Here is a 12200-nt window from a genome sequence, read left to right on the forward strand (position 1 = left end):
AATATTGAATGCTGTGTAGGATTGCACAGGTAGCAAGTTAGGAAGTCACATTTACTGAGCAAATAATATTTACCAGATGCTATAATAGCCGTTTTATAAACTATACTGTTCCCTGTGAAATTTTAAGGTTCTTGCCTTCTCGCGAAAGAATTCGGAGACAAGCAGGGAGTTAAGAAAGTAAAGTGAGTATTTATTTAAGCAAGAATATGCTCTCAGAGGGAGAGCAGACAGACAGGTGAGGAGCTGCTGCCCTGGGTTTCTCTGGTGAGCCGGTTATGAGGGGCATACAAATGAAGGGGCAGAATATTCACGGGGGAAGGAGGGGTTTGGGGGTCGTATTCCCTGATTTTCATCCCAGCTCCATCTTCCCGAGGGTAGGAGGGATTTCTGTTCTTATTTGGCTTGGATCAGAAGTATCATGTTGTCAGTGCATGATGGGTACTTCTCATCTGTAAGGCTAATTTTATTGTAATGAGAGCATAATGAGCAACAGGTCACATTCGGACATAGGAGGTTCCTGTCTTTCCCCTTCGGACATAGGAGGTTCCTGTCTTTCCCCAACTTTCTTTGTCTGCTTCCAGGACACTTATCACCCAAAACGTGTGGTTTCCTGTCAGTCTGGAGGTTCCTGCTTTTTTTTTTTTTTAACATCTTTATTGGAGTATAATTGCTCCACATTGGTGTGTTTCTGCTGTACAACAAAGTGAATCAGCTATACGTATACATATATCCCCATATCTCTTCCCTCTTGCATCTCCCTCCCAGTCTCCCTCTCCCACCCCTCTAGGTGGTCACAAAGCACCGAGCTGATCTCCCTCTGCTATGCGGCTGCTTCCCACTAGCTAGCTATTTTACATTTGGTAGTATTTATAAGTCCATGCCACTCTCACTTCGTCCCAGCTTACCCTTCCCCCTCCCCGTGTCCTCAAGTCCATTCTCTACGTCTGTATCTTTATTCCTGTACTGCCCCTAGATTCTTTGGAACTATTTTTTTTTATTCCATATATATGTGTTAGCATACGGTATTTGTTTTTCTCTTTCTGACGTACTTCACTCTATGACAGACTCTAGGTCCATCCATCTCACTACAAATAACTCAATTTCGTTTCTTTTTATGGCTGAGTAATATTCCATTGTATATATGTGCCACATCTTCTTTATCCATTCATCTGTTGATGAACACTTAGGTTGCTTCCATGTCCTGGCTATTGTGAATAGAGCTGCAATGAACATTGTGGTACATGACTCTTTGAATTATGGTTTTCTCAGGGTATATGCCCAGTAGTGGGATTGCTGGGTCGTATGGTAGTTCTAGTTCTATTTTTAGTTTTTTAAGGAAGCTCCATACTGTTCTCCATAGTGGCTGTATCAATTTACATTCCCACCAACAGTGCAAGAGGGTTCCCTTTTCTCCACACCCCCTCCAGCATTTGTTGGTAGATTTTTTGATGGTAGCCATTCTGAGTGGTGTGAGGTGATACCTCATTGTAGTTTTGATTTGCACTTATCTAATGATTAGTGATGTTGAGCATTCTTTCATGTGTTTGTTGGCAATCTATATTTTCTTTGGAGAAATGTCTATGTAGGTCTTTGCCCATTTTTGGATTGGGTTGTTTTCTTCATATTGAGCTGCATGAGCTGCTTGTAGATGTTGGAGTTTAATCCTTTGTCAGTTGCTTCATTTGCAAATATTTTCTTCCATTCTGAGGGTTGTCTTTTCGTCTTGTTTATGGTTTCCTTTGCTGTGCAAAAGTTTCATTAGGTCCCATTTGCTTAATTTTATTTTTATTTCCATTTCTCTAGGAGATGGGTCAAAAAGGATCTTGCTGTGATTTATGTCATAGAGTGTTCTGCCTATGTTTTCCTCTAAGAGTTTGATAGTGTCTGGCCTTACATTTAGGTCTTTAATCCATTTTGAGTTTATTTTTGTGTATGATGTTAGGGAGTATTCTAATTTCATTCTTTTCCATGTAGCTGTCCAGTTTTCCCAGCACCAGTTATTGAAGAGGCTGTCTTTTTGCCATTGTATATTCTTGTGATGTCTGCCCATGGACCCTCACTGTTTACAAGATGTGTGATTTCCTGCCATTAGGCCCCTGCCTCCATTTCTCTGCTCATATCTAGCTACTGCCTGCTGTAACATTCCCCTCTCAAGGAGTCTGGGACCCTTAAAATCTTTTAAGAGGCAGAGGAACCAACGGTCCATCTTATGTAACTGCTTCAAGCTGAGCTTGGGTGTTGTCCCTACCTGTGGGTCCAGATCTCCTTACTATCTGTCAGACATAAGGGTCTTGGGATTGTTGACAGAGGTGGAGAGTGGGGGGTAGAAGGAAGCAACAACCTTGTCCAGCAGGTGTTGATGGTCCCCTTTGTCAGGTGGGATGGGTTGAAATCCCTGGCGTAGCATCATTTGAAGCTGGAGTTGTTGCATTCTTGGATCTGTGATGTTTCTTTGTCCTTTTTGAATAAAAGCTTCAGGTCCTAAAGAGGCTTGATCATCCATCTGGACTTGTTGCAGGAAGGGGGACCCCTTCCAGGGCCTGAGAGTGGGCTCGTCTAACACTCGGAAGTGAATTGTCCAAGGAGACACTGTGCTGAAAAAGCAGGAGACTTTATTGGGAAAGGGCACTTGGGTGGAGACCAGGAAGTCAAGGGAACCCAGGAGGACTGCTCTTCCATGTGGTTCACAGTCTCAGGTTTTATGATGGTGGGGTTAGTTTTCAGGTTGTCTCTGGCCAGTCATTCTGACTCAGGGTCCTTCCTGGTGGCACACGCATCAGTCAGCCAAGCTGAATTCCAGTGAGGAGGATTCTGGGAGGTTGGTAGGACATATGGACTGGTGTCTCCTTTTGACGTTTCCCGAATTCTTCCTATTGGTGGTGGCTTGTTAGTTCCATGTTCCTTACCAGGACCTCCTGTCATAAAATAACTCATGCAAATGGTTATTGTAGTGCTGGTCAGGGTGGGCGGTTTCAGTCAGTGTTTCCTCTAACAATTCCCTCCTGAGACTTCATACTCAAGATACTTCTTGGGAATCGGGGTGGAGGTCTGTTTCTTCTGTAACTACTTCCTGCTGAGAGTGGGCATAGTCCTGCCTAGTAGAGTAGAAGTCTCTCTCCACCTGATCTAAATCGAGGTATTCTGTGCCCCAAACCAGGGAAACTGGCATTCACCCTTGTAGTAACAATTTAGCTTGAAACTGTTGGACCCTGTTGGAGATGAACCTTGTAAGCAGTTGAAAGAGACAGGGGCCAAACAAGAGGCCTAACAGGATGGTCATCACCAGGCCCAGAAAAGGAAGGCAAAATTTGGGATGTGGACTGCAGGGTGTGTGACTTTCTTCTGATTGGTTTGTGTCATGGTAACAGGGTGGTGCTCCAGGAATCTTATGCTCAGCCTGAAGTTACCATCCTCCACCTGAGTGGGGGCCCCAGTTCTGCAGAAGAACTCAAAGATATTGTTATGCATATTCCTTGAGGAGGAACCAGGACCCTGCCCCAAGGCTGCACCACCATTTGACTGATCCTCCCGTTTCTGCATCCCTTCCCTTCCCTGATTAGAAACTGTTTGAATCTGCCTTTTGGAACTCAGGGAAGGTCTAGGAGGCTGAATGAAGTCTATATCCTACAAACAGGAAACAGGGGACACAGAAAGGGTTTGTACTCTGGAGCCCCACAAAGTCCCGCTCTGTTTTAATTCAGGGAACTGGGCAACGACGGCTCTGGCATCTTCCTGTTAAAATGGGGCATAGTGCTGCCTCAGTTTGGAGAATAGACACTGAATTGGAAATATTTCTGAGTTCCAAGTCCTGGATCTTAGTCTTGTATGATTAAAATCTCGGCTGCTTGGTCTGCCATTTTGGTGTAACAGACCAAATTAAAAGTAGTTGGAGGAGTGACAACTGGAATTTTAATAGACAAAATAAATCTCACTTCTTTTCAGGAGAATAAGCCTGAAACCCAGTCTGGACCTGGTGCTTTGGGGAGCCTTGTAGCCAGGTGACCAGTTGTCTAGTTTTATCTAAGTAGGTTTTAACTTTTAATGTGGTATTTACACATAGATAACAGGTGCTATTGGTCATCATACATGTTTCTTCTTTTTGTTAATGTATGATCTAAAGCAATTTCCCTAAAAATGTAATAGTTACAAGAGGACACCTTTAAAATAAGGTTGCAGTTACCAACTGCCAGCAGACGTTGTTTTGAGATTGGCTGGTGGCATCCAAGTCTGACACGGCTCAGAAAACTCAAGTTCTTAGCAATACAAGGACTTGACTTGTCTGAAATCACACCCATAGTGTCACCTAATTATTTCCTTGGATGTCTGGACCACAGCTACTCCATTTTGACTTTCAGTTGCATTTCTCTCCTTAATGGCCAAAGCAGATGTCACCGTTAATGATTTTAGTGCTTTTTTAGATATGAGAAGATGCAATAACTTGGGGTCATAAAAGCTTCTCCTGAAAATATCTAACTATCTGAAGACCTGTTCTGCCAGTTTTTCCCAGAGCACAGAGTGCCTCATTCCTGATCTCCACCCTGAGCTCCTTTCAGGGGGTGTTGAAGGTCAGTGGCTGCTGTGCCCATTGACCTAATCCTTGCAGAAGCAGATGGCAAGTGTCAATTTTCAGTTGGCAGAGCCCCTTCAGGGTCATAAATATGACCATGGTTTGGGGGGCATTTCATGACCATTTCATCCCATGGTGCCAGGAATGCTCATTCCCAGGTCTGGCGAAGACTTCACTGCTGGGTCACTCAGTGCGCTATTACTAGACTAAGCCTTATTCACAGTAGCCAAAAGTCTCTGGACCACCTGTCTTACTAGTCTCTTATGGTCCAGGAAAATATTCGCTGTTGTTGCTTCTTCCCATATCTAGATTTACATCATTACCATCATTGATCTTACATGAAACTATATATCATCATTTTATCAGAGGCTCAGTCACACATTTGGTAATGTAAGAAACAACAATTTTGTAAAACAGGCAATATAAAACACAATATAGCTAGCAGATTAGTAAGGTCATAAGTAACAATATAAGTCGAGAACTTACATTAGGTGCAACCCAGTATATCCCAGGTCGTCTGACTTACTCTGTTCTGTACCGATCCTTATCTTTAAGGGAAATTATGTATTGGCATTGTCCATAAGGCACCCAGCCCAGTTTCCTAGTGTTACTAGGCTGGTTATCCCTAGTATGGATTTAATTGTCCCCAATATAGAGGAGCCTTTAAACTTAAATTACCATAGCCTGGTGTTAACTACATAAATCCATGCTATAATTGTGGGAGGTATTATTCCTTGGCTGAAATTTTGGTTGTTGCTCTGATTGAGCCTGAGTAATGAGGAAAATTCATATTTATGGCCAGAGTCGGAGCAGGTATTATTAATTGGCTAGGTGAGGGGATCCCACCTAGTAATATCATTAGTGGCCTAAACAGGACTATAATTTCTTTCTTCTAGAATAAATTTTCTAAGAGCCAACCAATTAGAGCCTTCAAGTGGAGAAATCCACCAAGGTAACACAGGAGTACTAGGCACAGGTAATTGGCCACAAACCCAACAATTGGATTGATTTTTTAAAGCAAGCAAAGGATCCTGCCCATGATGGGAAAACATTTGATTCATATGCAAGGGTCCAAGAAGTCAAGAAAACATTATAAATGATCATATGAGTCAGGTCCAAGATCTTGGGCAACCTGTCTACTTCTGCTGTTGTCTTCTTCTCATCCTGGTATGAGTGTAGTTTCTCCTTTGTTTGAGCATTGTTTTAAGGTGATTTTGAGGTCAGCCACACTCTCCGTAGGCTAGTCCAGTGCAGGGGCCCTTTGTGAGTGGAAATTAATGCAAGAGTCAATTCCCTTCAGTTTCACTGTGCATGAGCTAGTTAAGAGTACCTGATAAGGGTCCTTCCGTCCAGGTTGGAGATAGTCCTTTAACTTATGTCTTTTCCAGTATGCACATTCTCCTGGTTGCAGGTCATGGGACATTTGATTTTTATTGAAAGATAGGTTACTGAGATAAGCTTCAGAAACAAACTTAGAGTGTCCTTTTAATAGTTCAATTAAACTTTACAACAATATAATATAACAGCAAGGAACTATCTGAGAAGTGAATCTTAGTGAATACAGACAAAATTAGATTTTGATGTCCACTGAAACATCTCTTTCTTTCTAAAATTACCCTCATTGACACAAATGTAGAGAACAAATGTATGGACACCAAGGGGGGAAAGCCACGGGGGGGTGGGGATGGTGGTGTGCTGAACTGGGCGATTGGGATTGACATGTATACACTGATGTGTATAAAATTGATGACTAATAAGAATCTGCTGTATAAAAAATAAATAAAATTAAATTAAAAAAATAAAAAATAAAATAAAATTACCCTCATTATATTAAATATAGTCAAATCAAGATTAATTTGTCTGCAAAGTAAGTCTGATTAATTCATAAAAGGCTTCCCTGGACCAGGAAAGCCATGCCAAGGGCTTGTCACAGATTTTGCCTTACAGATTTAAGTGATTTCCTCCCTTTTTTGAGGTCCACAAAATACCTTCAGATTTCTGCACCTGTTAGGAGGGGGCCTTCCTAATTTATCTGGTAAAGCAGCTGGGAATCTAAGAGTTTCCAATCTCTGGAGGGGTCAGGTAGAGAGAAAAGAGAAATATTTCAATTCTGCTTATAAAGGTGTAATTTACCAAATTGCTGTAAGTCATAACTAGTTTGAGGGGAAGGGATTCTTTATATCTGGAAAACACAGGTTATAAAGCTAGTAATGTTTCAGATAGAAACCATAAAAGTTATAACCATATTCACCAGTTCACTCAGTAACTAATCCTCTTGTTAACTTTTTATGAAGCCATCAGGTTTTTCATTAAGATTCTTTAATTTCTTACCCAATTCAGCATTATGGTCTGAAAGTCAGAAACTTGTATTTATCCAAAAGTCCTTTCTATAAATCTTCTTGAAGAGGAAGCATTTTTACAAAGGCATCAGAGTGAAACCATAACTGTCCACAATGACAAAACACTTAAGAAGGCACGTTTAAATCTGATTACAATGCAATTGACAAAATAACTTGGTTACTGCTGTGACATACAACACTTTCAGATAATAACTAGAATTATGACTAATAACATTTTACCAGGACATATCAGATTTTTAGGAACTCCGTATAATTTCTAGACTATATTAATAACATTTACCATATAATATTTTTAGAAGGTTTATTATCACTCATGTAATAATGCTCTGCATGTAATTTAACATACTAATTAAATATTTCTCTCTGAGATGCCTCATGGGCCTTCTAAAGCATCTCAAAGTTAGCTGGAGGTCAAAGGAACTGTAATTAAAATTTGATATTTGGGAAATTTGTCAGAAAAATATCAAAAGGGTTTAGAACACTCAGTCTGATAGGATCATAGGTCACTGTGAAACAATATTTATTCTACTTAGCCAAAGTAACAATAAGAGATTTCAAAGGCAAATGCAGAACAGATTACTTTAAAGAAACTTAAAATCTGTTATCAAAGGCAGTTCAACATTTTAAGAAAACTTGTCCTCTTAGTAGAAAGAAAAGTCAAATTCAAGTTTTTTTTTTTTTAAGCAGAGGTCTTTTTAGAAGCCCATATGATTTAAATTTATTTATTTATTTATTTATGGCTGTGTTGGGTCTTCGTTTCTGTGGGAGGGCTTTCTCTAGTTGTGGCAAGCGGGGGCCACTCTTCATCGCCGTGCGTGGGCCTCTCACTATCGCAGCCTCTCTAGTTGCCGAGCACAGGCTCCAGACACGCAGGCTCAGTAATTGTGGCTCACGGGCCCAGTTGCTCCGTGGCATGTGGGATCTTCCCAGACCAGGGCTCGAACCCGTGTCCCCTGCATTGGCAGGCAGATTCTCAGATTCTCAACCACTGCGCCACCAGGGAAGCCCCAAATTCAAGTTTTGTACCAGTTTACTTTTAAAATTCATTTACTCAATTAAATTTATTCTAAACTTATCCAGTTCTGACCATGCACAAAACTCTTTTCTTGGGGTCCACTTTCCACAAACCTTCCATCACTTAACTTCTTTTAGCACAATTCTAACTTTCAAATTTTCAAATATCTGGAGAGATTATTTTTAGATAGACAATTCCTAAAACATAATTATTCCTAAAAAGTTCACCCAAAGCTCTTCTCTCATTTGCATTTTCTTTCCTTAGAAGTTTCTTCACATTGAGTTACTTTCCTTGCTGACAAATTTATAACAGATATAACAAGATTTTATTTAGCTTATATTAAACCTAGGCACAATAAAGGTATTACAGTTAATGTTGATGACTCTATAAAGACATGTCTATATTAATTAGATCAACAAACTTAAACATTAATACCAGGTATTAATTTATTGCTGAATATTTTCCAGTTCACGTGAACCTGAAATTAATTCTGGCCAGTTATATTCTATATTTTTCAGAATTTATATAAGCACTTAACTTCCTCTAAGCCAATTAAGTAGAGCTCACTGACAAATTTTGATAATACCATCCTAAAGGTATTATCAAAGGTATTTGATAATACCTTTGATAAAGGTATTTGATAATACCTTACCATAAGGTAAGGACATATATATAATGCACACAGACGTACAAACACAACCAGAGATCTCATAGCTGAACAGAACCAGAATTTCCCATTTCACAAGGCAGAATGGCCATCACAAATCACAACACAGAACACAAAGTATAAAACACACACAGCCCTGGCTGTCCTAATCAGGCACTCCCTTAAATACCAGATTGCAGTTTCTCAGAAAACCTCCTACAGAGACACAAAACTTCAGATCTGAGTACTAACAGAGTAAACAGAAATATCTCAGGTCTTCAAAGCTTTCAAAGGGAGGAAACGAGGCCAGGTTGAAAGAAGAGGGGAAGGAGGAGAGGAACAAAAGGGGTGGCCTTACGGAGGTCTCCTGCCACCTGCAGATGCCCAGGCACTACGGGGACATTTCCCTGGGCTTCCAGGAAGGGAGGATGGGAACTCGGCCCTACCAGAAACCAGAAACCAGATACCAGATACCAGAGCAGAATTAGAATTCTCTGCTCACTGGAGGTGATCAGGCTCTGACCCTCAGATCAGGCTGAGGCCCTTCAACCAGACTCCTGTGTCCAGGACTAGGACAGAAGAAAAAAGGGTAAGACAGGAGGGGTTGAAAAGAGGAAAGAGAGAGGGAATGGGAAAGAGGTCAATAAAGTCTCTTGTTCCTTACCCAGTCGGGGCACTCTGGCCAGTCGTCCGCATCAGGAGGAGACCAGGGACAAAATGGTCTTGGTTGCGGCCCCTGAGGTCTGGTCTACTGGCAGGTGAGCTGGTCCCCAAGTACCCGGAGTGGTAAGACTCTTCTGGCTGTCCAAGGTCCTCTGTGCCCTGTGAAGACTCAGGGGGATGGGGTAGGTTTAATTCTAGAAAGGTTTACCCAACTAGTGATCCCCTGTAGTTTTACTGAAGTAGTAGTGCTGAGAAGGACCTGGTAAGGCCCCTTCCACTTAGGCAGTAATTGATCAGAGGGGAACCCTTCCCTCCATGTTTTCAGAGGACACATCTCCTGGCCGAACCTGAATGGGGCCCGTTTTCTGGCTGGAGGCCAGCAAAACCTGATTTCCATATTCTGCAATTGCCTTTTGGACTGGTCCCAGATTAATTAGGTACTTAATAAGCTCACTGTTTTCGGTGTCCACCAGAATATCAAAGGATAAAAAGGGCCTGCCATAAGTCATTTCAAAGGGGCTGAGCTTTATTCCTGTTTTAGGTGCCACCCTGATTCTCAGGAGGGCTATGGGTAAAAGCTTTGTCCAAGGTTCTGATGTCTCTTGACAAAGCTTAGCCAGAATTCTTTTTAAAGTTTGGTTTGCCCTTTCTACTTTTCCTGATGATTGAGGCCTCCAGGCAGCGTGGAGATGGTAGCAAATGCCTAGGGCAGTAGAGATTTGTTGTGTTATCTTAGCCACAAAAGAGGGGCCATTATCACTTTGTAAGACCATGGAAGCCCAAACTGAGGGTTTATTTCTTTTAATAAAGCCTTTATTACTTCCTGAGCTCTCTCAGTCCTTGTTGGAAAGGTTTCTCCCCACCTGGTGAAAGTGTCTATAAAAACCAGGAGGTATTTATGTCCCTGGGAGGATGGTATCTGGGTAAAGCCTTTTTGCCAGTCTTCTCCCAGATAAGTTCCTCTTTTTTGGATGGGCTGAAGGAGGGGTGGGGGCCTAAGTTTTTCCCCTGGGTTGTTATGGTAGCATATATTACAGGCATTCGTGACTTCTAAGATAGTTTGAGAAAGGCCTACGCCAGAAAAAACTTTTTCCACCAGGCTAGTCAAAGCATCTCTCCCCAGATGAGAAGAGTCATGGAGTGATTTTAAACTTTTCCATTGTAATGCTCTGGGCAGTGTTACTGTTTGTTCTTTAATCCACCATCCAGTGGGGCCCTTTCGGTATCCCTTAGTTTTAGCCCACTTTACTTCTTTGTCTGTATACTGGGGTGGCGAAAGCAGGCTGGGGGTTGGTACCTGGGGAAGAAAGGCAGCCTGAGTTGAAGGGGTTTTAAGAGCTGCACACTTTGCTGTTTTGTTGGCCGGTTATTTCCTTTTACTATGTCCACATTCCCCTTCTGATGTTCCTTACAGTGGATAACTGCCACGTCCTTAGGGTCTTGTACTGTCTCTAGGAGTTCTAAGATCTCCTGGCAGTGCTGGATTGGGGAGCCCTGTGCTGTCATGAGTCCCTTATGTTTCCAAATGGCAGCATGTGCATGTAATACCAAACATGCATACTTAGAATACATATAGATATTGATCCTCTTGTCTTTTCCTAGCCTTAAACCTCGAGCTAGGGCTATAAGCTCAGCTTTTAGTGCCAAGGTCTGGGGAGTCAGGGCACCAGCCTCTATGATCCCATGTAAATCTACTATGGCATACCCTGCTTTCCGGTTGCCGTCATGTATGTAACTACTTCTGTCTGTAAACCGGACAGCATCAGGTTCCTCGAGGGGCTGGTCCCTAAGGTCAGGTCTGCTAGAGTATACCTGTTCGATAGTCTCAGTACAAGAATGAGCTAATACCTCTGGGTTTTCTCTTGGCATAAGGGTGGCTGGATTTAAGGTTTGACATACTTTAACGGTTACTTCAGGAGAGTTGAGAAGGAGGGCCTGATATTTTGTGAGGTGGCCTCCAGTCAGCCATTGATGTCCCTTAATTTCTAATAACACCTGTACCTGGTGTGGGGTTAATAATTCCAGGCATTGACCCATGATGAGTTTTGTGGCCTCTTCAACTAGCAGGGCTGTGGCTGCCACAGCTCCAGACAGTCTGGCCATCCTGAGGCCACTGAGTCCAGTTGCTTTGAGAGACATGCCAGTGGCCATGGAATTGGCCCTACTTTTTGGATGAGAACTCCCAGGGCTATTCCCTGTTTTCCTGAGGTGAATAGAGTAAAGGGCTTGTTAAGATCTGGGATCCCTACACTGGGGTGCTAGTCAGGGCAGTCTTAATCTGATCAAATGCTCTTTGTAAATTTCCTGTCCAACCTAGAGGTTCCATGTCTGGTCCCTTCAAAGCCTCATACAATGGTTTTGCCATGAGACCAAATGTGGTGATCCAAATCCTGCAAAACCCAGCCATTCCTAAGAAGGTTCTGAGCTGTTTCTTTGTACGTGTTGGTTGTAAATGGAGGATTGCTTGCTTATGCTGGGTTGCAAGGTTGCACTTCCCTGGGCTTAGAACGTGTCCCACATAAGTGACTCGCTGGGAGGAAATTTGGGCTTTCCATGGGGATACTTTCTATCCCCTTGAGCCCAGGAAGTTAAGGATCTGTACAGTGTTTTGGTCTGAGGCTTCCTTTGAGGGGCTGCAGATAAGGAAGTCATCTACATATTGTAATAATGCCCCTGTCTCTCATTTTAGTTCCCTTAGTTCCTTAGCTAGGGCATTGCCAAACAGGTTTGGGCTGTCCCGGAATGCCTGAGGAAGGACAGCCCAGGTATATTATTTGGTTTCATTAGTGTCTGGGTCAGTCCATTCAAAAGCAAAAAAGAATTGAGAATCAAAGTGAACACTTATACAGAAGAAATCATCTTTAAGATCAAGGACTGTAAACCAGGCTGTGTCCTCAGGAATCTGAGTAAGGTTTGTGTAAGGATTGTAAGGATTGGGAACAATTGGAT

The sequence above is a fragment of the Mesoplodon mirus genome (genome assembly GCF_964341445.2).
Source record: "Mesoplodon mirus genome assembly, chromosome: X".
In the NCBI taxonomy this organism is placed as follows: Eukaryota; Metazoa; Chordata; class Mammalia; order Artiodactyla; family Ziphiidae; genus Mesoplodon; species Mesoplodon mirus.